The 26672-nt window shown below is 49.7% G+C and overlaps 1 protein-coding gene across 1 annotated transcript in view; it reads right to left on the bottom strand.

Annotated features, from left to right (window-relative positions):
• The window catches only part of PIK3C2B (phosphatidylinositol-4-phosphate 3-kinase catalytic subunit type 2 beta), a 1746470-nt gene that overhangs the window by 189050 nt on the left and 1530748 nt on the right, over positions 1–26672 (bottom strand).

The raw sequence follows: 26672 nt of genomic DNA, 5'->3' as shown, positions 1-26672 counted from the left end.
GAAGTATGCGCAGAAGAGGAGAGCTGAGCATTAGGGATGTAGGCAGTGCAGGAAAAGAGTGTGGAGGGAATGACAGTGTGTGCAGGATAGTGTGGAGGGTATGATGACAGGCAGTATTGACAGAAGAGGAATATGGAGGGTATTGGGGTAGGCCGTATGTGCAGGAGATGAGTGTACAGGGTATAATGGAACACAATTTGAGCAGGAGTAGAGTATGAAGGTAGGCAACATGTGCAGGAGTAGATGTTGGAAGGCAAGAACAATTTAACCTGAATTGTGTGACCATCTTTAGGTTTTACTGGAGTGCCCAAAAAGGGATGGCTATCAGTGGGGAGATGTGGCAGGATGTCAGGGAACTGTGGGCTGGTGACTGGGAACAGTGGGGACTGTAAATTTGTAACAGCAGACCCTGAAGATCAATGATGTGTTGGACTGTGGAGCTGTAACAGTAGGGGGTTTGTGGAAGGTGAGAAGGGATGTCTATCAGCATAGGGGATTGTGAAAGAAGTAAGACGGAGTGTCACCTGACGGTGCCTAGGCTCCAACACAGCAGGGGACAGGGCTATGTACATCGGCTACAAAGTTTAGATTAGCACTGAGACTGGCTGATGTTCCCTGCCAGCAATAGAGCATATAAAGTAAGTCCCGAAGCAAAAGAAGGGACAGAATAGGCGGAGGGACGGCATGACAGGGTGGGATAGTCAGATAGAATAGAAGTTAGGTCCCCTTTAACAAAAGGGGGTGGCCTTGGGGGGTTGGAGGTGGTTTCCCAGCATTTTCCCAGGAAGTGACGCATGTCATTCTTCCATTACACACGTTGGGAGAAGCTTCCCTGATCAGGGCTCCTGGGCTTGGTAGCAATATGGCAGTGGTAGCCGAGCTGTTGTCACAGCTCCGAGCGGCGGTGTCTGCACAGGGAGGGGACTGGCTGCAGGAGCAGGTTGCAGACGTGCTGGAGGAACAAGACGCGGCCCCCACTGCGGGGGGGCAGGGGACACCACATGCTTGGCGGTCCAAGCCGCTGGAGCGCTACAGTCCAGATGCCGCACATGGAGCTGAGCGTCCACCTCGGAGACCCAACAGGGGCCCTCCGGCCCCCTCTCCATGCCGATCGGTGCTTGATGCCATGAGGGAAGCCGGGAGAAATCTGCGCCGGGGACAGAGCTCCATGGTGGGGGAGATGAGCGCGTCCCTTGGCTCCTCCCCCCCACCCATTGCAGATGCCTGGACGATGTGGCCGGGACTGTGGTAGGGGGTTGGTGCAGTCGGGCGGCCCAGCGTGGAGGACCAAGTTCGCAGGCTAGTGGCCAGGCAGCTGAAGCGGCCAGGGGTCCGATCGTGCCCGGTGGAAGGGCTGGGAGAAGCGCAGTGTCAGCTGTAGGACATCCGGGCCGGGTGACTCGGGGACTATTGCGGGGCAGTGCGCTTCGTCCCCATCGAGTACAGGGACTGGGGGGGAGGAATCAGGACTTACTGGCTGGGCTTAAGGAGCTGGTCAGGCGGTTTGAGACGGGCAGCGACAACACCGCATCGCCGGCGTGGGTTCTGCAGGGTGGTTCTACACCAGCGGTGGCCGTACCTGCTGTTCTGGCGGCAGCCAGCGGGGCTGTGGTGGCATCAACTGGCCAGGGTGGAGTAACACCTGCAGTAGGGACGGGGGATGCTCTGGCGACAGGAAGCAAGGAGACAGCGGTGGAAAAGATGAAGGATTCAGTTAGGCTGGCGGATGCAGCGAAGAACGAGATGTATATTTGTTTTGAGGCGTCCATAAGAGCGCACCTCAAGGCGAACCTCAAAGAGAAGATTTGGAAGGGTGAGTATGTGGAGATATTTACTCTACTGCCTCTAGGGAAATTTAATCTGGATAGAGTGAAGCCAGAGGAGAGTATTAAGGAGGATGAGGAAAAACGCCGGTATCGGTTGATTCCTCGCACACTCGCCAACTGGATGCAGGCTTTCACAATCCTTGTGTGTGTGATAGGGGAGAAGGCCCCGGAAAATTGTTCGGCGTTGTTCATCTACTTGGATGATGTGATACATTTGCCTATATGTCTCAGTTTACTGCTCCCTGCTAGCCAGGTTATTGATGTGCTAATGTCCCCTCACTATTTCTAAAGGTTAATTGATCTATTGTGTTGTGTGAAGGAGAGCTGGGTTTAAGTGGCTTGGGTTAATTATTCTGATTGCTTCATTGTGGTAATTATCTCTCTATATGCAGGGTCGAGCGGTCTGGTTGATGTATTCAGTACAGCTAGTGCTCAGCGTCATTGATGTCATTGTCTAAAGAAAATGTGTTTTCAGCATCGGCCCCGTCGTGTCTGCCTATAATCTGTATGGAAGCCCCAGTGTGAGGGGGGCGGAGATTTGTCATTGTAACAGTTTTGGAAATGACATATAAGCTGTGTGTTATAACATTAAAGTCTGTGTTGTTCAAGCAGTAAGCTGGTCTCATGTGTGGCTTTCTGGGCGATTCCAGGGATATCCCTCCTCGTGGAATATTGGGGTGATTTTCGTTATGGGAAGAAGGGAACGTTGACGGGGATATCATACCGATACCGTCACAAATTGGTTGGCAGCAGTGGGATTTTTCCCTTCTATTCCCCTTCACACCCGGATTCCAAGCAGACACTGGAAGAACTACTGGAAGTTCGTGGAAGGATTGCTAGCAACAAAACCAAGCGGGTCATCATAGCAGAATCAATGGAGCTAGACCAGGAGGACGGGATTGCAGCAACGCCAGCAGTACAAGAGATGGAGACACCAGTGATTCAGGAGGAGGAATCGCCAGCCAACAAGCTAATGAGAGAGAAGCTAGCGTGGTTCGGCCCGAACCCAACACCAGATGTGGTACTGAAAGTGATGGACATGTTAGTAAACGCAGAGCTACAGAAGGATAAACAAATAAGGGACGCAGAGCTACAGTTAAAACTGGCAGCAGTCCAACAAGCAGCCGCACCTTCTACGAACAGTGAGTACAGCACAGCAGACGCAAGGAAGATTCCGTTTAGCGCTTTTAAAGCTTTTGATGAAAAGGACTGTGAGATTGATAACTTCCTGGCGGATTTTGAGCGACAATGTAACCTGCACCGAATAGCTAGAGGAGACTGGGTTGCAATATTGTCAGGCAAACTGTCAGGCAAAGCTTCTGATGCTTTCCGGACCGTGCCAGATCAGGATATTCATAGCTACGCCCGGGTTAAAGAAGTGCTCCTGGCTCGTTATGCAGTAACCCCAGAGTCCCACCGACAGAAGTTCAGGGACTCACGCAAAACCACGAAAGACTCTTATGCGGAATGGGCATGCCAATTGTCCCGGTCGGCCTCTAACTGGGCTAACAGCAGCCAGGCCACCACCGCAGAGGACATTTTGCAACTAATGCTCCTGGAGCAATTTTACAATCACATCCAGACGGACGTCAAGGATTGGGTGAGAGATCGCAGGCCCATGACTCTACCAGAGGCCGCGAAGTTGGCGGATGAATATGCAGATACTCGCAAGACGAACCAGGTCACACCACAGGAACAACCTCCACCACAAACGGTGCCCTCACACCCACCAACCGCTAGATACCAACCTCCTAACAGACCGGTGACATCTAGCCCTCGCTATCATCGCCAGGAGGGCAACGAACAACGCTGCTTCCGGTGCAAACAGCTGGGTCACTTCAAGCAGAATTGCCCCATGAATGACAACACCAGGTCAAATTGGTCTCAACCTGGGTACCGCCCACCAGCAGCAGCCCATTGTGTAGACTCGGCTTGGGATCCAAAGGAGCTGGGTCAGGAAGAACCATTGGGCACCCCTTACGAAGCCCTCATGGTACAATCTGTTATTACGGACAACAGGGAACACCATTGTCAGCTGGTCATGGGCGACAGCCCTGAGCCGGAGGGGCCCTGGAGGGAGCTGGGCAGAAAGAGGCACCGCCGGCCACCCTTCAAGAAGAAGAGGTCCTGGAAGCCGTATAATAAGCTGACCTGGGAGGAGAAGAAGCGACTGGAGGAGAGGGAGTCGCAGCGGGCGTCCCAGATGCGTGCCGAGATGTTCGCCAAGGGCCCACCGGTGGCCCCTTACACCACCACCCAGTTCCTGATGATGAAGGACCACGTGGAGAGCCTGCAGGACATGAGCAAGCAGGAGCTGATCCGTGAGTACATAGAGCTGGAGGAGTGCATAAGCCGCATGGAGGAGGAGAACAACCACCTGAGGTCACAGCAGCATGAACTGGAGATGGAGCTGGAGAAGCTCCAAGAGGAGAACCGGCGGCTGCGGAGGGAGCAGGGGGTGGCTGACCTTATGGGGCTCTGATTCCCCCCCCCCCCCCCCCCCCCCGGACTCTGAGCACCAGTGCTACAGCATTTCAACAAATATAACTTTTTCTTTTTATGAATCTCCTGGGATTGTCACTTCAGAGCCATAACCTGCCCCCTCCCATAGCGGGACACCTAGACGGCGGCGCACAGACCCATTCGCTGTCTTCACACTGACTTCTGGTGACTTTGCAGATCGCACAAAGACTTGGGGACTGACCGGCGTGTGATCTGACGACCCGGTGACATACCTGAGTCTGAAGCAGTTGCCAAGGGAGGTCAGTCATGCCAAACGGAGTTAACCTCTGACTAATAGCTCTGAACCCGTCAACCCTACTGGACCAGGGAAGGTCCAACCGGGTTTGCCGGAGCAGGGAGCAAAAGGGGGGCCATTGTGATACATTTGCCTATATGTCTCAGTTTACTGCTCCCTGCTAGCCAGGTTATTGATGTGCTAATGTCCCCTCACTATTTCTAAAGGTTAATTGATCTATTGTGTTGTGTGAAGGAGAGCTGGGTTTAAGTGGCTTGGGTTAATTATTCTGATTGCTTCATTGTGGTAATTATCTCTCTATATGCGGGGTCGAGCGGTCTGGTTGATGTATTCAGTACAGCTAGTGCTCAGCGTCATTGATGTCATTGTCTAAAGAAAATGTGTTTTCAGCATCGGCCCCGTCGTGTCTGCCTATAATCTGTATGGAAGCCCCAGTGTGAGGGGGGCGGAGATTTGTCATTGTAACAGTTTTGGAAATTACATATAAGCTGTGTGTTATAACATTAAAGTCTGTGTTGTTCAAGCAGTAAGCTGGTCTCATGTGTGGCTTTCTGGGCGATTCCAGGGATATCCCTCCTCGTGGAATATTGGGGTGATTTTCGTTATGGGAAGAAGGGAACGTTGACGGGGATATCATACCGATACCGTCACAGATGCCATTAGTGAGGCTCATCGGATGTAAGGAGGAGTGGCGTGACTCCGTTATGACGAGCAGTTCCGACAACAGATGGCCATTAGACCTGCGCTACGATGGGATCATAAGGACATCAACTGGTGAATGATGCTGATGACAGCGGCGTGGGCTCCCAATCAGTTTTTTCAGGGGGGGGGGTCAGAGGTGCCTCGGGACAACCGAGCGAAAAACGTTGGGGCTACTGCTGGCGGTTTAATGACGGGACATGCAAGTATGGCGCAAACTGTCGCTTTAAGCAATGTTTCAAGCGGGGTAAGAGTCAAGCCTTCTGGTAAGAGGGACGACCCCGGTTCGAGTGAAAAGGATGCGGCCCTTTCTCAATAGATATCCCGATAGATGTGCTGCTAGGTTGCTGGAGACAGGTTTTGCTAACGGTTTTCATTCCCCCTGTTCGCTCTCTGCTGTTCCCCCAGAGGCTAAGAATCTGTGGTCTGCCTTGTTACAGCCATCTGTGGTTTCGGAGAAACTGTCAAAAGAAGTACACTTGGAACGGATGGCTGGCCCCTTTGCGGCGGGGCCGTTATGGGACTTGCTGGTTTCTCCCTTGGGGGTGGTCCCAAAGAAGAAGCCAAACAAGTTTCGACTGATCCATCACCTTTCTTTTCCGAAAGGTGGATCGGTTAATGACGCAATTGCACCGGAGGAGTGTGCAGTGACATACACTTCTTTTGATGCGGCGGTGGCGTGGGTGCGCAGATGTGGTCAGGTTGCTACCTGTTCACCCGGACAGCTTTAGGTTGTTGGGATGCACTTGGGAGGGGGCATACTATGTGGACCGCTGCTTGCCCATAGGTTGTTCGATCTCTTGTGCGTTGTTCGAGACCTTCAGTTCCTTTTTGGAATGAGTGGTTCGGGATGTCTCTGGGCTTAGTTCGATCATCCATTACCTGGATGATTTCTTATGCGTGGGCCCCTCGGAGTCTAACGTCTGCTCCGTGCTTTTGGGTACTTTGCAGTATGTGGCGGACCGTTTTGGGGTCCCGCTGGCCCCTGAGAAGACTGAGGGCCCTACGGCCTCCATTGCCTCCTTGGGCATTGTGTTGGACTCTCTGTGAATGTAATGTCGACTGGCTGAAGACAAGTTGGAGGCGCTGAAGGCAGAGGTGCGGGGGGTTATTGGTCAGCGGAAGATCCAGCTGCGCCAGTTGCAGTGGTTACTGGGCAAGTTGAATTTCACTTGCAGAATAATTTCCATGGGCAGGGTTTTTTACCGCAGGCTGTCCGCGGCGACGGCTGGTGTTTGGACGCCGACCCATTTTGTGAGTTTGAATGGGGATCACAGGGGAGACTTGAGGGTGTGGCATGATTTTTTGGAGTCTTTCAATGGGCGAGTGTTGTGGATGTCTGGACCCATCAGTAATTTCGACTTGGAATTGTTTACAGATGCGGCTGGGTCCACTGGGTATGGGGCTTTCTGCCAGGGGCGATGGAGCACTACACCTTAGCCTAAGGAGTGGGAAGAGGCGGGTTCTTGAAGAACTTGGTACTCCTGGAGCTTTTCCCGATTGTGGTAGCACTGGAACTGTGGGATGATTCCTTCCGGGAACGTGGAGGTTTGCTTCAATTGTGACAACATGGGCGTTGTCCAGGTGGTGAACCGTATTTCGGCTGCCTCGCAGCCGGTGGTACGGTTACTGCGTCATTTGGTACTGCCCTGCTTACAATTACAACAAACAAAAGTCATTGCCCCTACCTATGACTGGTCTATACAATAAGAGGCGCTGGAAAGGGCGCATATACATACAAAAAACATAGAATATCCAGGCTCAAACTTACCGACCAATCAGCAACCAACCAAATTCACCTGTCTAACAGTGTGCGTTAAAAACAGAGGTTTAGTTGCACGCATTTGCAAATGCATGTGTAAGCTGCAGGCCCCATCAAGGCGCTCTGTATACTGCAGTCCTAACTATAACATTTCATTTTAAGTCTCCTAAGTAGGAGCACTTGACTGCTGATGGATAGATAAGGGGCAGGTGACTGGAGGTAGCCCAGCCCTCATTAAAGGGGCAGGAGCACACTGCACACTCAGCACATGGAAGCAAAGGTGCCAGTGTGCTGCCTGACCACAATGACATAAATACAACAAACAAAAGTCACTGCCCCTACCTATGACTGGTCTATACAATAAGGAGCGCTGGAAAGGGCGCATTTACATACAAAAAACATCTGTTTTTAACGCACACTGTTAGACAGGTGAATTTGGTTGGTTGCTGCTTACAATTAAATGTGTTCATTTATGCTGTGCACCTTCCGGGGGTTGAAAACACGTTGGTTGACGCTTTGTCTCGTTTTCAGTGGGACAGGTTCCGGGAGTTGGCACCTGCAGCGGAGCAACACAGGGTCACCTGTCCCGACTGGATGTGGAGCATTACTTTGACAGCACAGCATGGTGGATTCAACGGTCGTTGAGTAAGGCTACTTGGAATGCCTACTCAAAGGTATGGCGGGACTGGCTGGCTTTTGTCCATGGGCTTGGGGTTTCTCCGGTGGGGCAAGACGTGGGTATTGCCGTCCTCTATTTTCTGACTTTGAAAATGGAACAAGGGGTCTCCATATCTGTGGTGGATCGGACCCTAGCGAGCTTAGGTTTCCTGTTTAAGTGGCAGGGGTGCAGGGATTTTACCAAGGAGTTCTGGGTGAAAAAGACAGTTAATGGGTAAGGATGGGCGCCGGCCAGTTTCTTTTGGAATGTTGTGGGACTTGTTTCTGCACTTGCATGCTGTGTGCAGCTCGGCATACGAGTGTTCATTATTCCAGGCGGCATTTGCACTTGCCTTTTTCGGGGCGTTGAGTGTCAGTGAGCTGGTCAGCTCCTCCAAGCAGGCGCTTGGGGGTTTGTTGGTATACAACGTGGAGTGTTCAGTGGAGTCTGTCACGATGTGGGTACGGCGGTCCAAGACGGACCAACGGGGAAAGGGCATGCGACTCCTGGTGTTTCGCATCCCATATGCGGCAATATGTCCTGTACGGGCGGTGGAATCCTTTCTTTCCATGCGTCCTGGACTGGGGGGTTTGTTTTTAATGCACCAGGATGGGTCGGCCCTGTCTAGATTTCAGTTCGTAGCAGTGTTTCGAAAATGTTTAGTGGCGGCAGGGTATAACCCAAAGGGTTATGCCTCGCACTCATTCCGCATTGGGGCGGCCACAGAGGCGGCGTGTGCGGGCCTGAGTGTCAATGAGGTGAAGTGGATTTGGCAATGGGACTCTGAAAGGTTTAGGCTCTACATTCGCCCGCACTTGATGCATGAGTAAGGGTTCACGGTTGGATTGCTTTTTCTCAGTCAGTGTATTTGTTTTAGGAGGGTGGGGTTGTTTTGCATATCGTTATGTTTTGTGTCCGTTGTTTTTCAGGTGAAGAGGTCTGCCTAGTTTGGATCCTAGGTCACTCTTACGTGTTTTGGGGGACCAAACAGGCAGATGTTTGGCCCAATGCTAGACAGCTGGGTGTTTCCCGGCAGGAAGCTCAGGTACGGTGGATCGGGGAACCAGGAATGGTGTGGAGCAGGGTCATCCCAGAAGTTCAGAAGTTTTCACGTCTGGATAAGGCTCCGGATGTGTTGGTATTGCATGTGGGGGGAATGATATGGGGGCCAGGTCCATGCATCAGCTGATCCGGAATGTGAAATATGACTTCCTTCGGCTGCGCACTGCCTTCCCGGGGATGGTTATCGCGTGGTCTGACATGGTGGGCAGAACGGCTTGGTCGGTAGAGAAGATGAACAAGGCCCGAATCAAGGTCAAAAAGGAGGTTGGAAGATTTATTATCCGGAATGACAGCCTAGTGGTTGGCCATATGGAGCTGGAAGTGGATACCTGGCAGTATCTTAGGGGTGATGGGGTTCACCTCAATGCTGTCTGCATTGATCTCTGGGCCCTGGGATTGCAGGAGGGAATTCAGAGGGCGTGCTGTGGCAGTGTTGGGTCTCTGGAACAGGAGGAAAAGGCTGGAAGTTTTGAGTAAAAAGGGTGGTACCCATTTTTGAAATGGGTATATCTGGTACCTTCCGGTTAACGAGGGTTAACCAGAAAGGGGTAAAAAGTGGTAGGTCACTGCGGACATGTGTACTGCCTCCGAATCGGTGTCTTGCGACTGAGGCCTAAGGTAAATAGTTTTGTCCCAGTGACCAAGTTGGGTGTCGTGGCCTCCAAGACCACCAAGTATGAAAAGTTTGTCTGATGTTATTTAAAATGGTTATTTATTTTAAGTTTACAAAATGGTTAAATAAATAGGCCGTAAGGCCAATTTTACTCCACAACCGTGTCAGTTGTTTTATTGAGGATAGGGGGTGTGAGGGAGGTTGTTTAGAGCAGGGATCTGGCCTGAACATGTCAAGCTACCAATGCTAAGTGCTGGCCGCAGACCCTGGATCCAGGATGATTTCTGCTGCTGTCTGCAGAGCCCTGGAACTGGAAGCAGTGATGGATAATGCTGCAAGGGAGGGGGACATTTTTCCAGCTAGCGGGCAATCAGCAGCAGTGGAAGTAGGTGGGAAAGTTTGAGTGTGGAGCAAGGGAAACTGACTTTACCCATGCATCAGAAAAATGCATGAAGTGTTGGGAGGATCAATGCGCTGCACACTACCTGTGGAAATTCACAGCTCTTCTATTGCCCAGCAGGTAGGAGATGAGGGGGAGGATAGCATTGAAAACATGAGTACTTTAGATAATTTACCATTAATTAAAAAGCAAATGTTGCATCATACAAATAAGCTTGATTTTTATACACCAAAAATATGTTGATTTCAGTACATACAAACCCTCATTTGTATATATACCTGTAATAATTTTTCTAAGAGTTATTTACTAGAATATTGCAGGTATGGGAAATTCCATAGTAACCTCAAATATCTGCTGTACGTTACTATAAATTATCTTGATTCTCTCTACTGCTAAAATAGCAACCTTTTTCATGGACCCACAATTCCATGTTCGACAATAAAGCGATGCCACAGATGTTTAGAACTCTTGACTTGTACCGCTAGGGTACTGAATGGGGTTTGCCAGCACCAGGGACCTGAAAGCCAGTGAAGAATTGGTCCAGGTGAGGACCATGCTTGGACAGGTAAAGGTATGTTTATTTTTGTGGCTGCTGAATTTTCAATTTGACACATCGGACTGAAGTTTCTTTTTAAAGATAACCAAGTGAACAATATTGCATTGTAGTGTGTAGTGGTTTTATCAATAAAAGTCAACATAGAGATTTTTCGGAGTGTGACTGTCCAAGATTTTTCTTTATTTTCTGCTACATGCATTGCCAGCACCCGTGGTTTCTGAGAGGAGGCTAATCACTAAGCAGACCCACCTGGAGCAGTAACTCCCCTTCCCTATCTGTTTTTGGATATTGCATTCATTGCTTACCAGCTCAGAGGTCGCTGTCATACTCCATCAAAGCAGAGTCTGTTTGGACCGCTATATTTTTATTCAGAAAACCAGCCCATCATGGATATTACTACATCCACTACGCCAACAGCAGAACCTGGATACAGCAGGACCCTCACGGCGCCATCGGACAATCCGTTGAGATTGAGCGTACAAACACACATGCTACAACCTAGCGACGACAACTTAATTTCACTTGTAACAATGTTCAGGAAATTAGAACACCTTATGGCCAAGGAAATCAGGTCTTATTGGGTTACAAATTTCTTGACGGAATATCTATCCTTGACACAAATTCCTTGAGGACTGAGGATAAAGAAATTTCCCAGCTCTGAACTGTTTGACGATGATTTGAAAAAGGAATGGACTGATACTCTTAATACATGTTCATTCAAACATATGGACATGCTAATATCATCGAACAAAAAACAGGTGGAAAAAAAACAGGCCGAAATGTCATGCATACAAAAGAACCTGGCTGTGTTACAAACCCACTCTGAGTTTGCGGAGCTGGATGGACGGCTTAGTAAGAAATTTGACAAAATGGAGAAATTTGTTATAGACACCAAAAGGGGTAAAATGACCCGAGATCTTATAGACTATGAAAGTAACAATGTATATGTATGGAAAAAAACTCTATTTTATTCAGGAAGATCATGTAGGAACCAGAGAAAACTGGTCAGTTTCTCCAATCAGGAGTATGAACTTGCAAATGAAACTATGGCCACTACGGCGTCGGACTCATCACCTGAACGTCCCACTACATCTCCGGGGGCAGGTCGGGATGATAAGATACGCATTCCTGGACACCCTCATGGGTCCACCAAAAAAGCAAAAAAGAAAATCGTCACCACAAAAAAAAATCAAGGAGAGGAGGAAAGAGACACACAAATTCCAAAGAAAACTCATTACACACTACGAGGGAGAATGAAACAGTGAACTCCAATGTATTAAACATCTCAAGCAGGATCCTCAGCGATGAAGAAAACAAATTACTACTAGACATTTTGATCTCTTTGGGGTACCCTGCTAGATGTGAATACGTTTTTCCGTAGCCGCACATTACATGGATTTTGAGTCTGAGGCGGAAGAAGTTCTTCCCGACGGTCCAGATGGGGACGAGTTAGTTTCCTCTCCTGTTTTATTTACAGAAGTTTGTGCACTACAGGATCTTATAAGTTTAGCTTCTGAGTCTGATCCATGCCCCGTTGACCCCACATACGTTCAGAACAAAATAGCATTTAAATTAAGATCGGATTTTTATCTGGTGGGCTCAAGGGGCAGGGACCTAAACCATTTTCAGAAGATGGTGGATAGGGATCTCACTCACCTCGCCCGTAACTGTCATAAGGGTCCTATCTCCAGCAATTTGTCCCCTGTGGAAAAACTGGCTTTGAAATCCTTGGAGTCTGATAATAGCATCGTAATCAGGAATGCAGATAAGGGGGGCATGGTAGTTGTTATAGATTCTGTAACATATAGAAATGAGGCACTGCGCCAATTATCGGATAAGAACACACATTAACTACTCAAAGCAGACTCCACTGTCCCCTTCTCCAAAGAGTTGTCCTCTCTTCTAGATAGAGCTGTTCAAGCTGTCATTTTTTCTGCTAAAGAAAGAGATCTGTTTATTCCAGTGAGTCCCATTATGCCCGTCTTCCACCATTTACCTAAATTTCATAAGGAGTCCCCTTGTTGGAAGACCTATAGTAGCGGGCATTGGTTCCCTTAATGAACGTCTGGGTGAATGGATAGATGGACAGCTTCAACCTTTGGTTGTTGACCTTCCAGGTTTCCTCTGCAATACTAAGCAGCTACTCATTAAACTCCAAGATTTTGTGTGGAAAGATGAGTGTAGATGAATCAGTCTTGATGTAACCAGTCTATATTCCAGCATCCCACACAATCTGGGTACTGAGATTAGGCAGTGGGCACTTTTCTCAGAGAATCTGGGAAATTTTCATTGGTTCTCCAGGAATTTTTATACTACAATCCCTGGATTACCTATTAACACACAATTGTTTTTATGTTTGATGGGGGCTATTATCTCCAGAGATGCGGGGCCTCTATGGGAGCAAAATTTTTACACTCCCTGGCCAACCTCTTTATGGGTTGGTGGGAGAAGTCCTGCATCTTTGGACATGATAGCCCCTGTCGTCTGGACAATGCTTTTTACTGTCGCTATTTCGATGACCTCTTATTTGTTACAACAGACAGTGAGGCTAGCTTAGACACTTGGCTCATTTATTTCAACAACAACCCCCTAAACCTAAGGATTACTGGAAACCTACAAGCTATCACTATTGACTTCTTGGATGTTAAACTTACAGGCGCTAACGGCACAGTTGTTACCGGCTTACATAGAAAGTCTACAGCGGGCAATGCGCTATTGAGAGCGGATTCAGCACATCCAGGTCACACTATTAAAAGTGTGCCCTATGGGCAGTTCCTTAGACTCAGGGCCGGTACTAGGAAGGTGCGGGGTGGGCAGCTGCCCTAGGCGGAATGGTTTAATGCAGGAGGAGGGCGCAGTTTGCCAGGTACAATCATGTCCAGCACAGAACAGGCTGCCGAATGTAACACAGCAGACAGAGAGCGGCTTTGTCCCTGCATGTAGGCTAGATCGTAGCGGCTGCCCCCTGTCTGCACTGTGCATTATTGAGTGATACAGTGGAGCAGGCAGGCGCATCGGCTATAAGTGCTTTCTTAATTGATTCTTGATTAGAGTTGAGCGGGCACCTGGATGTTCGGGTTTGGCCGAACTTCGGAAAAAAGTCCGGGTTTGGGACATTTTTGACTACTAAAATATCTCTAAAAAACTAAGGGAAAGGGCTAGAGGGCTGCAAATGGCAGAAACATGTTGGTAAGAGCATGGCAAGTACTCTGCAATCAAATGTGGATAGGGAACTAACTTAAAATAACATAAAAAAAATCTTGACCTAGGAGGACGAGGTCCATATGGAGTAGGAGGTTGAGGGTTAGGGTTAGGGGTTAGGGTTGGCTAGAGGGCTGCAAATGGCAGCAAAATGTCGGTAAGAGCATGGCAAGTACTCTGAAAATAAATGTGGATCGGGAAATAACTTAAAATAACATAAAAAATAAAAAAAAAAATTACTTAAAAAAATAAAAATAATCTTGACCTAGGAGGTGGATTTTGCGGTGTAGGTGAAAGCGGTGGTGGAGGAGGGCGAGGTAGCCAACACAGCAGGTTTTGGTTTTTAATTGATTTATTTTTTTAAATTAGGGTACACCCCAAAAGCGTGAGAAAGATCTAGGGTTGCCACCTCATCCCTTTAAACCCGAACACATAGTAATTACACAGGTTCTGGGGCTAATTTAATGTCGATAAGGCACCAAGTGAGTTTAATTAGCAGCACCTTAATCAGCCAGAGAACTTGTGTAATTAATATGTTTTCGCTTTTAAAGGGATGAGGTGGCAACCCTATAAATATCAGAAAAAAAAAATGGCTGGGTAAGGCCGGCCCGGTGTCTATTCTGCACAAGGTACGGACAAGTCCTGTGGGATCCATGCCTGGTTCATTTTAATGAACGTGAGCTTGTCCACATTGGCTCTGGACAGGCGGCTGCGCTTGTCTGTGATAACACCCCCTGCCATGCTAAATACACGTTCAGATAATACACTGGCTGCAGGGCAGGCCATCGCCTCCAAGGCATAAAGGGCAAGCTTAGGTCATGTGCCCAATTTGGAGACCCAGAAGTTTAAGGGGGCAGACCCATCATTCAGTACGTGTAGGCGTGTGCACACATACTGCTCCACCATGTTGCTGAAATGCTGCCTCCTGCTAAAACGTTCCATATCAGCTGGTGGTGCTGGTTGTTGTGGCGTGCTGACAAAGCTTTTCCACATTTCGGCCATGCTAACCCTGCCTTCTGAGGTCCTGGCGGTGCCCCGGCTGTGTTGGCAACCTCTTCCTCCTCCTCTGCCTTCACCTTGTGCTTCCACTGTGCCCCCGCTGTCAGGTGGGAATTCCACCAGCAGGGCGTCTACCAGCGTGCGCTTGTACTCGCGCATCTTGTGATCACGCTCCAGTGAGGGAATTAAGGATGGTACATTGTCCTTGTAACGGGGATCCAGCAGCGTGGCCACCAAGTAATCAGCACCTGTTAAAATGTGCGAAACACGGCGGTCGTTGCGGAGACACTGCAGCATGTAATTGCTCATGTGTGCCAGGCTGCCCAGAGGCAAAGAAAAGCTGTCCTCTGTGGGAGGTGTATCATCCTCTTTATCCCCCCATCCAGCCAGTGATGGCCATGAGCTGGTCTGGGTGCCACCCTGCTGTGAACATGGTTCTTCCTCCATCTCCTCCTCCTCCACCTCCACCTCGTCATCCTCCAGAACTGTGCCCTTGCTGGACAATTGTACCTGGCCTTTGTTGGTGCAGGAACCCATCCTCGGAGCCACTTGTGAATGACTGCCCTAAAAGCCTTGGAAATGATCCCGATTCTTCCTCCTCCTCCTCCTGTGCCACATCCTCTTCCATCATCGCCCAAAGCGTTTTTTCAAGGAGGCATAGAACTGGGATAGTCACGCTGAGAACAGCGTCATCGGCACTGGCCATGTTGGTGGAGTACTCGAAACAGCGCAACAAGGCACACAGGTCTCGCATTGAGGCCCAGTTATTGGTGGTGAAGTGGTCCTGTTCCGCAGAGCGACTCACACGTGCGTGCTGCAGCTGAAACTCCACTATCACCTGCTGCTCGCACAGTCTGGCCAGCATGTGCAAGGTGGAGTTCCACCTTGTGGGCACGTCACATATGAGGCAGTGAGCGGGAAGGCCAAAGTTATGCTGCAGCGCTGCCAGGCGAGCAGCAGCAGGGTGAGAACGCCGAAAGTGCGCAGATGGCCTGCACTTTCTTCAGCAGCTGTGGCATATCGGGGTAAGTTTTAAGGAACCTCTGCACCACCAAATTCAGCACATGCGCCAGGCAAGGGATGTGCGTAAAACCGGCTAGGCCCAGAGCTGCTACGAGATTTCGCCCATTATCGCACACCACCAGGCCCGGCTTGAGGCTCACTGATGCCAACCACTCATCGGTCTGTTGTTCCATGTCCCTCCACAACTCCTGCGCGGTGTGGGGTTTTTCCCCCAAACAGGAAAGTTTTGAAACTGCCTTCTGGCGTTTACCCATGGCTATGCTAAAGTTGGTGGTGAATGTGTTACGCTGACCGGATGAGGAGGCGGTAGAGGATGAGGAAGCGGAGTAGGAGGAGTTAGCAACAGGAGGTAAACTGACGCGCCCTTCAATCCTCGGTGGTGGAAGGACATGCGCCAAACTGCTATCCGCCTCAGGCCCAGCCGCCACTGCATTTACCCAGTGCGCTGTTAGGGAGATATAACGTCCCTGACCGTGCTTACTGGTCCACGTATCCGTAGTTAGGTGGACCTTGGCACAGATGGCGTTGCGCAGTGCACACCTGATTTTGCCCCTCACTTGGTTGTGCAGGGAAAGGATGGCTCGCCTGGAAAAGTAGTGGCGGCTGGGCATGACGTACTGTGGGACAGCCAATGCCATCAGGCTTTTAAAACTCTGCGTCTCCACCAGACGGAATGACAGCATTTCAAAGGCCAGAAATTTTGAAATGCTGGCATTCAGGGCCAGGGATCGCGGGTTGGTAGGGGGGTACTTCCTCTTCCACTCCAGTGTTTGGGAGATAGAGAGCTGAATGCTTCCATGGGACATTGTGGAGATGTTTGGTGACCCAGGTGGTAGTGTTGCTTGCCGATCCTCTGATTGCGGGGTGGCAGGTGGCACTGTCACTACAAAGGTGGATAAAAAGGCAGAGAGGCCCGAGACTGAAGCAGAAGAGGAAGCAGGAGGAGCCAGAGACCTTTCTTGGTTTTTGAGGTGTCTACTCCACTGCAGCTCGTGCTTTGCACTTAGATGCCTGGTCATGCAGGTTGTGCTCAGGTTGAGAATGTTTATGCCTCGCTTCAGCCTCTGATTGCACAGCGTGCAAACCACTTGTGTCTTGTCATCAGCACATTGTGTGAAGAGCTGCCACGCTAGGGAACTCCTTGGACCTGGCTTTGGTGTGCTCGGTCCCTTGCTGCGTTGGGCAGTAGCAGGTATACTGTCTAGGTGACGGACGCTCCGCTTTGGCACCCTGCTCCCTCTTCTGCTGTGCTGGTGGCTCTGTGCGACCACCGCCTCTTCCTCCGAACTACATGGGTCACCTGCATGAGGTTGATTCCATGTGGGGTCGAGGACCTCATCGTCCTCCACATCATCTTCCACCCAGTCTTCACCACTGCCCTCCTTGTCGGTCTGCACATTTGCAAAAGCAGCAGCAGTTGGCAACTGTGTTTCATCATCATCCGAGACGTGCTGTGATGGTCCCCCCATGTGCTCATCTTGAAATATAAGTGGCTGGGCATCGGTGCACTCAATCTCTTCCACTTCTGGGGCTGGGCTAGGTGGATGGCACTGGGAACACATGCTAACAGACTCATCAAAAAGCAGAAGAGACTGCTGCATGATTTGGGACTCAGACTGCTTGGCTGATTTGCAAGGGGGTGAGGTGAAAGACTGATGGACATCGGCTGCAGGTGCCAACTCTGATCTTTCAGCACAAGACTGGTTGGGAGACAATGTAAAGGAACTGGAGGCACTGTTAGCAACCCAATCTACTCCCGCCTGTTCTGCTACTGGCCTCAACATTCGTAGAGCCAGGTTAGGCCCAACCAAAAACCACTGCAGGCTCTGTCGCCTACTCGCACCTGAGAAAGGTGTTTCACTTGTGCGTGTAGCTGGCACAGATTGACCACGTCCTCTCCCTGCAACAGGAGCTCCACCAGCAGCACCGCAGCCACGTCCCTTATTTGACGTTGTCATATTTCAAAAAATGTAGGATCTTGCCCTAAATGGGTGTTTTTTTGAATAGAACAATAGAAGAACACTAGCTTAAGTGTTTATCTCACACCTACAGATATGCAGGAAACGCACCAAAATTTTTAATTATTTGACCAAAATATTTTTTTTTTAAACTATGTAATGCACAGTATCTCACAGGGGACAGATGCAGTGCTGGTGTAATATGCAGAGTATCTCCTATATAATTCTCTCCCTATAGCAACAAGCAGGAACCTTGCCCTAAACTATGTAATGCACAGTATCTCACAGGGGACATATGCAGTGCTGGTGTAATATGCAGAGTATCTCCTATATAATTCTCTCCCTATAGCAACAAGCAGGAACCTTGCCCTAAACTATGTAATGCACATTATCTCACAGGGGACAGATGCAGTGCTGGTGTAATATGCAGAGTATCTCCTATATAATTCTCTCCCTATAGCAACAAGCAGGAACGTTGCCCTAAACTATGTAATGCACAGTATCTCACAGGGGACAGATGCAGTGCTGGTGTAATATGCAGAGTATCTCCTATATAATTCTCTCCCTATAGCAACAAGCAGGAACCTTGCCCTAAACTATGTAATGCACAGTATCTCACAGGGGACAGATGCAGTGCTGGTGTAATATGCAGAGTATCTCCTATATAATTCTCTCCCTATAGCAACAAGCAGGAACCTTGCCCTAAACGATGTAATGCACAGTATCTCACAGGGGACAGATGCAGTGCTGGTGTAGATTTCTGAAGCAGGATAGTCCTATCTCAATCTCTCCCTCAGATCAGCAGCAGCCTTTCCCTACCCTAGCTAAAGCAGAGTGATGAGCTGTGCTGTGTGCCTCTGACTTATATAGAGGCTGGGTCACATGCTGGGTCACATGCTGCACTGGCCAATCACAGCCATGCCATTAGTAGGCATGGCTGTGATGGCTTCTTAGTCACAGTAGTAAAACAAATGGCGATTGGCTGCCGTGCAGCGCACCGGTACATAGCCGAACTCCGGACCCGAACTTTCAGCAAATTATTCGGGTTCGGGTCCAAAAAAAAACTAAATTCGGTACGAACCCGAACTTTACAGTTCGGGTTCGCTCAACCCTATTCTTGATGCAAACAACTTTCCCTCTCCTGAACAGCGTCTTCTCTCCCTTTCTCCACTCATCTCCATCACTCCTGCTTTCACTTTCACAATGTCCCAATGTCCATGGGACATCACCAGCTCTACCCCCTAACCTCCTGATTTTATCTTTTTCTTGGAGCCCATTCCTCCTCTGTGTAGTGCCCCCTCCTCCTGTGTCCTTTTCCTTGGACCCCCTCCTCTCTAGCTGATCGGCTGAGTGATGTCTCTGTGCTGCTGGGCTATCACTAACTATTCAGCTAACAGGTAACAAACATACTTTAAGGCTTCATATCACTGTTAAAGGGGTTGTAAACACTTGTGTTTTTTCACCTTAATGCATCCTATGCATTAAGGTGAAAAAACTGTCACTGACCAGCCCCCCAGCCCCACATTTTCTGACCTGAGCCCGTTTGTTCCCACGCTGGAGACACGCAAACCCTCTCTGGCCAGGGTCTCAGCTCTTCATTGGATAGATTAATAGCAGCCATTGGCTCCTGCTGCTATCAATCAAATCCAATGATGCAGGCGATGGGGGGTGGGGCTGTGTCCGGCACTCTGTGTCTATGCATGCAAATGCTGGACTCAGGAGCGTGCGCACGCATGGTAACCCCCAGGGAGAGCGCTTCTCCTAGGGGGTTTTCTAATGCAGGAAGGAGCTGCGAGCGCCGTTGGGGGACCCCAGAAGATGGCGATCAGGGTCACTCTGTGCAACACTAACTGCATAGGTGTTGTGTGTATCCCCATGCCAGCACTCCATTCTTATCTACTGGGACATGAGGCTGCATTGGACACAGCTACTGTATCCTAACATGACATACAGGTGCAGGTCCCAATAGAAGTGAATGGGAGGCTGGCACATGGATGCACACAATGCCTGAACATCCCCTTGCTGATAAAAGAGAGCTCGGCACAGGACACACATGTCTGCACCACATTTGAATGGGCCCTAAAGAACTCATATACATGGAGGCTTAGTGAGCTCCCCAGCTTCCCAGCCATAAAAAAACAGGGATTTTATGCAGGAACTAATAAAGCTGGCCATAGATGAATGGAAATTTGACTGATCCAGCAAGAACAGGATAAGTTTCAATCCATCTATTGCCATTCCTGCTAAAAGTGAAATCAATTTTAATGATCAGCTTCTCTCAAACCAGAAAAAATGTTTCCTTTGATTTTCAGCTCTGAACTAGAGGTCTCAGCAGAAAGGATTCCCTCTTCCACCTTAGTTGTATGGATGTGGGGGATCTGCTCAGTTTTCTGTGATCGGACATGGACTGATTAAAAATAAAATAAAAAAAAAAATTATAAATTTATGGGTAGGGTTGAGCAAACCCGAACTGTAAAGTTCGGGTTCGGTACGGACTTTGGGTTTTTCCCGAACCCGGACCCGAATAATTGGAAAAAGTCTGGGTTCGGGTTCGGAGTTCGGGTATGTTTTGGCGCGCTGCACGGCAGCCAATCGCCATTCGTGTTACTACTGTGACTGGGAACTGATCACAGCCATGCCTACTTATGGCATGGCTGTGATTGGCCAGTGCAGCATGTGACCCATCATGTGACCAGTCTCTATATTAGATAGAGGCACACAGCACAGATCGTCACTCTGCTTCACTCATGATAGGGAAAGGCTGCTGGAATCTGCTGCTTAGGGAAAGTCTTAGGTGTATCTGACTCGTTGTCACTGTGCTTCACTTATGTGAGGGAAAGGCTGCTGAATCTGCTCAGGGACAGTGTTAGGTCTATGCTGCTATGCTGCTCCAGAAATATCAAGAAGCACACTTTATTTCTTTGATATCTGCATCATCTTATGGCATCTGGCTCGTTGTCACTGCTTCACTTATGTGAGGGAAAGGCTGCTGAATCTGCTTAGGGACAGTTTTAGGTGTATGCTGCTCCAGAAATATCAACAAGCACTCTATTTCTGTGACATCTGCTGTGCTTCATATAGTTTAGGAATTTTGTTCAGCTATAGGGACAGTTTGCAATCTATAGGTGACTCTGAATATTTCAACAGCACTGCACCTGCCACACCACCTGTGCACCTGTGATATACTGTGTTTCTGTCAAGTACATAGTCAGGGAGAGGTTCCTGAAATATTTTTCCTATAGGGGCAGTCAGCACTCTATAGGTGACTCTGTATATTTCAACAGCACTGCACCTGTCCCCTGTGATATACTGTCTGTGCAGTACATTGTTTAGGGCTGGGTTCCTGCTTCTTGCTATAGGTGGAGAAATATATAGGTGAATCTCTGCCTATTTCACCAGCTTACACTTTTTATTATTTAAAATTTCTCAAAATTAGGGCAATACCCTAAATTTGAGAAATATATAGGTGAATCTCTTCCCATTTCACCAGCACTCCACCTGTCCCATGTGATATACTGTCTGTGCAGTACATGCTGGCTTCCTGCTTATTGCTATAGGTAGAGAAATATATAGGTGAATCTCTGCCTATTTCACCAGCTTACATTATTTTTGTATTTAAAATTTCTCAAAATTAGGGCAAGACCCTAAATTTGAGAAATATATAGGTGAATCTCTGCCCATTTCACCAGCACTCCACCTGTCCCCTGTGATATACTGTCTGTGCAATACATTGTTTAGTGCTGGCTTCCTGCTTATTGCTATAGGTAGAGAAATATATAGGTGAATCTCTGCCTATTTCACCAGCTTACACTATTTTTGTATTTAAAATTTCTCAAAATTAGGGCAAGACCCTAAATTTGAGAAATATATAGGTGAATCTCTGCCCATTTCACCAGCACTCCACCTGTCCCCTGTGATATACTGTCTGTGCAGTACATTGTTTAGTGCTGGCTTCCTGCTTATTGCTATAGGTAGAGAAATATATAGGTGAATCTCTGCCTATTTCACCAGCTTACACTATTTTTGTAATTAAAATTTCTCAAAATTAGGGCAAGACCCTAAATTTGAGAAATATGAGGAAAACGTCAAATAAGGGACGTGGCCACGGTCGTGGTGCTGCTGGTGGAGCTCCTGTTACAGGGAGAGGACGTGGTCGATCTGTGCCAGCTACAAGCACAAGTGAAACACCTTTCTCAGGTGCGAGTAGCCGACAGAGCCTGCAGCGGTATTTGGTCGGGCCTAATCCAGCTCTACGAATGTTGAGGCCAGGAGCAGGACAGGCGGTAGTTGATTGGGTTGCTGACAGTGCCTCCAGTTCCTTCACATTGTTTTCCAACCAGTCTTGTGCTGAAAGCTCAGAGTTGGCGCCTGCAGCCGATGTCCACCATCAGTCTTTCACCTCACCCCCTTGCAAATCAGCCAAGCAGTCTGAGCCCCAGAGCATGCAGCAGTCTCCTTCTTTTTGATGAGTCTGTTAGCATGTGTTCCATGGGCCATCCACCTAGCCCAGCCCCAGAAGGGGAAGAGATTGAGTGCACCAATGCCCAACCACTTATATTTCAGGATGAGTTCATGGGGGGACCATCACAGCACGTCTTGCATGATGATGATGAAACACAGTTGCCAACTGCTGGTGCTTTTGCAATTGTGCAGACCGACAAGGAGGGCAGTGGTGAAGACTGGGTGGAAGATGATGTGGAGGACGATGAGGTCCTCGACCCGACATGGAATCAACCTCATGCAGGTGACCTATGTAGTTCGGAGGAAGAGGCGGTGGTCGCACAGAGCCACCAGCACAGCAGAAAAGGGAGCAGGGTGCCAAAGCAGAGCGTCCGTCCCCTAGACAGTACGCCTGCTACTGCCCAACGCAGCAAGGGGCCGAGCACACCAAAGCCAGATCCAAGGAGTTCTTTAGCGTGGCAGTTCTTCACACAATGTGCTGATGACAAGACACGTGTGGTTTGCACGTTGTGCAATCAGAGCCTGAAGCGAGGCATAAACGTTCTCAACCTGAGCACAACCTGCATGACCAGGCATCTAAGTGCAAAGCACGAGCTGCAGTGGAGTAGACACCTCAAAAACCAAGAAAGGTCTCTGGCTCGGGCCTCTCTGCCTCTTCATCCACCTCCGTAGTGACAGTGCCACCTGCCACCCCTCAATTAGAGGACCGGCAAGCAACACTACCACCTGGGTCACCAAACATCTCCACAATGTCCCATGGAAGCATTCAGCTCTCCATCTTCCAAACACTGGAGCGTAAGAGGAAGTACCCCTCTACCCACCCGCGATCCCTGGCCCTGAATGCCAGCATTTCAAAATTACTGGCCTTTGAAATGCTGTCATTCCGTCTGGTGGAGACGCAGAGTTTTAAAAGCCTGATGGCATTGGCTGTCCCACAGTACGTCGTGCCCAGCCGCCACTACTTTTCCAGGCGAGCCATCCCTTCCCTGCACAACCAAGTGGGGGACAAAATCAGGTGTGCACTGCGCAACGCCATCTGTGCCAAGGTCCACCTAACTACGGATACGTGGAGCAGTAAGCACGGTCAGGGACGTTTTATCTCCCTAACAGCGCACTGGGTAAATGTAGTGGCGGCTGGGCCTGAGGCGGATAGCAGTTTGGCGCATGTCCTTCCACCACCAAGGATTGCAGGGCACTTCAGTTTGCCTCCTGTTCCTAACTCCTTCTACTCCGCTTCCTCATCCTCTACTGCCTCCTCATCCAGTCAGCCTAACAAATTCACCACCAACTTCAGCACAGCCATGGGTAAACGCCAGCAGGCAGTTTTAAAACTTTCCTGTTTGGGGGAAAAACCACACACCGCGCAGGAGTTGTGGAGGGACATGGAACAACAGACCGATGAGTGGTTGGCGTCAGTGAGCCTCAAGCCGGGCCTGGTGGTGTGCGATAACGGGCGAAATCTCGTAGCAGCTCTGGGCCTAGCCGGTTTGACGCACATCCCTTGCCTGGCACATGTGCTGAATTTGGTGGTGCAGAGTTTCCTGAGAATTTGCCCCGATATGCCACAGCTGCTGCAGAAAGTGCGGACCGTCTGTGCGCATTTTCCGCGTTCTCACCCTGCTGCTGCTCGCCTGGCAGCGCTGCAACGTAACTTCGGCCTTCCCTCTCACCGCCTCATATGTGATGTGCCCACAAGGTGGAACTCCACCTTGCACATGCTGGCCAGACTGTGCGAGCAGCAGCAGGCGATAATGGAGTTCCAGCTGCAGCACGCACGCGTGAGTCGCTCTGCGGAACAGAACCACTTTACCACCAATAACTGGGCCTCCATGCGAGACCTGTGTGCCTTGTTGCGCTGTTTCGAGTACTCCACCAACATGGCCAGTGCCAATGACGCCGCTCTCAGCGTGACTATCCCAGTTCTATGCCTCCTTGAAAAAACGCTACGGGCGATGGAAGAGAATGTGGCACAGGAGCAGGAGGAGGAGGAGGAGGAGGAGGAGGAATCGGGATCATTTGCAAGGCTTTCAGGGCAGTCATTCACAAGTGGCTCCGAGGGTGGGTTCGTGCACCAACAAAGTCCAGGTACACAATTGTCTAGCAAGGGCACAGTTCTGGAGGATGACGCGGTGGAGGATGAGGAGGAGGAAGACATGGAGGAGGAGGAGGAACCATGTTCACAGCATGATGGCATCCAGACCAGCTCATGGCCATTACTGGTGCGTGGCTGGGGGGATACAGAGGACACAGATGATACACCTCCCACAGAGGACAGCTTTTCGTTGCCTCTGGGCAGCCTGGCACACATGAGCAATTACATGCTGCAGTGTCTCCGCAACGACCGGCGTGTTTCGCACATTATGACAGGTGCTGATTACTGGGTGGCCACGCTGCTGGATCCCCGTTACAGGGACAATGTACCGTCCTTAATCCCCTCACTGGAGCGCGAACGCAAGATGCGCGAGTACAAGCGCACGCTGTTAGACGCGCTGCTGGTGCAATTCCCACCTGGCAGCAGGGGCACAGTGGAAGCAGAAGGCGAAGGCAGAGGAGGAGGAAGAGGTCGCCAACACAGCAGGGGCACCGCCAGCACCTCAGAAGGCAGGGTTAGCATGGCCGAAATGTTGAAAAGCTTTGTCAGCACGCCACAACAAACAGCACCACTAGCTGATATGGAACGTTTTAGCAGGAGGCAGCATTTCAGCAACATGGTGGAGCAGTATGTGAGCACACCCCTACACGTACTGAATGACGGCTATGCCCCCTTAAACTTCTGGGTCTCCAAATTGGGCACATGGCCTGAGCTTGCCCTTTACGCCTTGGAGGTGCTGGCCTGCCCTGCGGCCAGTGTATTGTCTGAACGTGTATTTAGCACGGCAGGGGGCGTTATCACAGACAAGCGCAGCCGCCTGTCCAGAGCCAATGTGGACAAGCTCACGTTCATTAAAATGAACCAGGCATGGATCCCAGAGGAGTTGTCCGTACCTTGTGCAGAATAGACACCGGGCCGGCCTTACCCAGCCATTGTTTTTTTCGGAGCTTTCTAGGGTTGCCATTTCATCCCTTCCAAAGCAAAAACATATTAATTACACAGGTTCTCTGGCTGATTAAGGTGCTGTTAATTAAACTCACTTGGTGCCTTATCGAGTCTATCAACATTAAATTAGCCCCAGAACCTGTGTAACTCTGTGTTCAGGGATGAGGTAGCAACCCTAGATCTGTCTCACTATTTTGGGGTTTACCCTAATTTAAAAAATAAATCAATTAAAAACCAAAACCTGCTGTGTTGGTTACCTCCTCCTCCTCCTCCACCGCCGCTTCCACCTTCAGTCACATTCTTAGGCTTGCGCACTGCAACTGCTTTCTTTGAGGCCTTGTACTCACGGCAGGACATGTCCGATGAAAATGGTCTGCAGACCGTTTCCATCGGACATGTCTGGCCGGAGACTGCCCGGGGACTTCTGTTCGATGGCTATACACACCATCGAACAGAAGTCCGCACGTAAACAATACGCGGGGCGTGTCCGCGGTGTCGCCGCGACAATGACGCGGCGACGTGGGTGGCCCGCCTTTAAAATGCTTCCACACATGCGTCGAAGTCATTCGACGCATGCGAGGGATGGCGGGCGGCAGGACATGTACGGTAGGTCTGTACAGACGACCGTACATGTCCGGGCGGACAGGTTTCCAGCGGACTGTTTTAAAGCAAGTCCAGGAAACAGTTGTCCGCTGGAAACCTGTCCGATCCGCCTGAAAATGGTCCGCTCGGGCCAACACACGGCCAAACATGTCTGCTGAAACTGGTCTGCGGACCAGTTTCAGCAGACATGTTTGGTCGTGAGTACGGGGCCTAAGTCCCACCAGAGGTTCTCAATCGGATTTAAGTCTGGTGACTGCGATGGCCACTCCAAAATGTTCCAGCCTTTAATCTGCAACCATGCTCTAGTGGAGTTAGAGGTATGCTTGGGATCATTGTCCTGTTGAAAGGTCCAATGTCTCCCAAGCCTCAGGTTTGTGACGGACTGCATCACATTGTCATCCAATATCTCCTGGTACTGAAGAGAATTCATGGTACCTTGCACACGCTGAAGCTTCCCTGTACCTGCAGAAGCAAAACAGCCCCAAAGCATGATTGACCCCCCCGCCATGCTTCACAGTAGGCAAGGTGTTCTTTTCATCATAGGCCTTGTTCTTCCTCCTCCAAACATAGCGTTGATCCATGGGCCCAAACAGTTGTAATTTTGTTTCATCAGTCCACAGAACACAATCCCAAAACGTGTGGGGTTTGCCCACATGACTTTCGGCATACTGCAGTCGACTCTTATTCTTTGGAGACAGCAAGGGGATGCGCCTGGGAGTTCTGGCATGGAGGCCATCATTACGCAGTGTGCGCCGTATTGTCTGAGCAGAAACTTCAGTACCCACATCTGACAAATATTTTCTCAGTTCCTCAGCAGTCACACGGGGACTTTTCTCCACTCTACGCTTCAGGTAGCGCACAGCAGTCGAAGTCAGCATCTTCTTTCTGCCACGACCAGGTAGCGTTTCAACAGTGCCCATTGCCTTGAATTTTGCATTTACTACTGTATTACAAAACCAATTGATGTCATATTAGTTGCATATGGTTCTTTATGAAGTCCTTGTAGGATTTCATTCTGAATACAATTACAAATGTACACTAAATTCCCTAAAACCC

This window comes from Rana temporaria, chromosome 2, assembly GCF_905171775.1.
Source record: "Rana temporaria chromosome 2, aRanTem1.1, whole genome shotgun sequence".
NCBI lineage: Eukaryota > Metazoa > Chordata > Amphibia > Anura > Ranidae > Rana > Rana temporaria.
The sequence above is the reverse complement of the archived record's forward strand: the minus strand, read 5'-3'. Positions and strand labels throughout refer to the sequence as shown.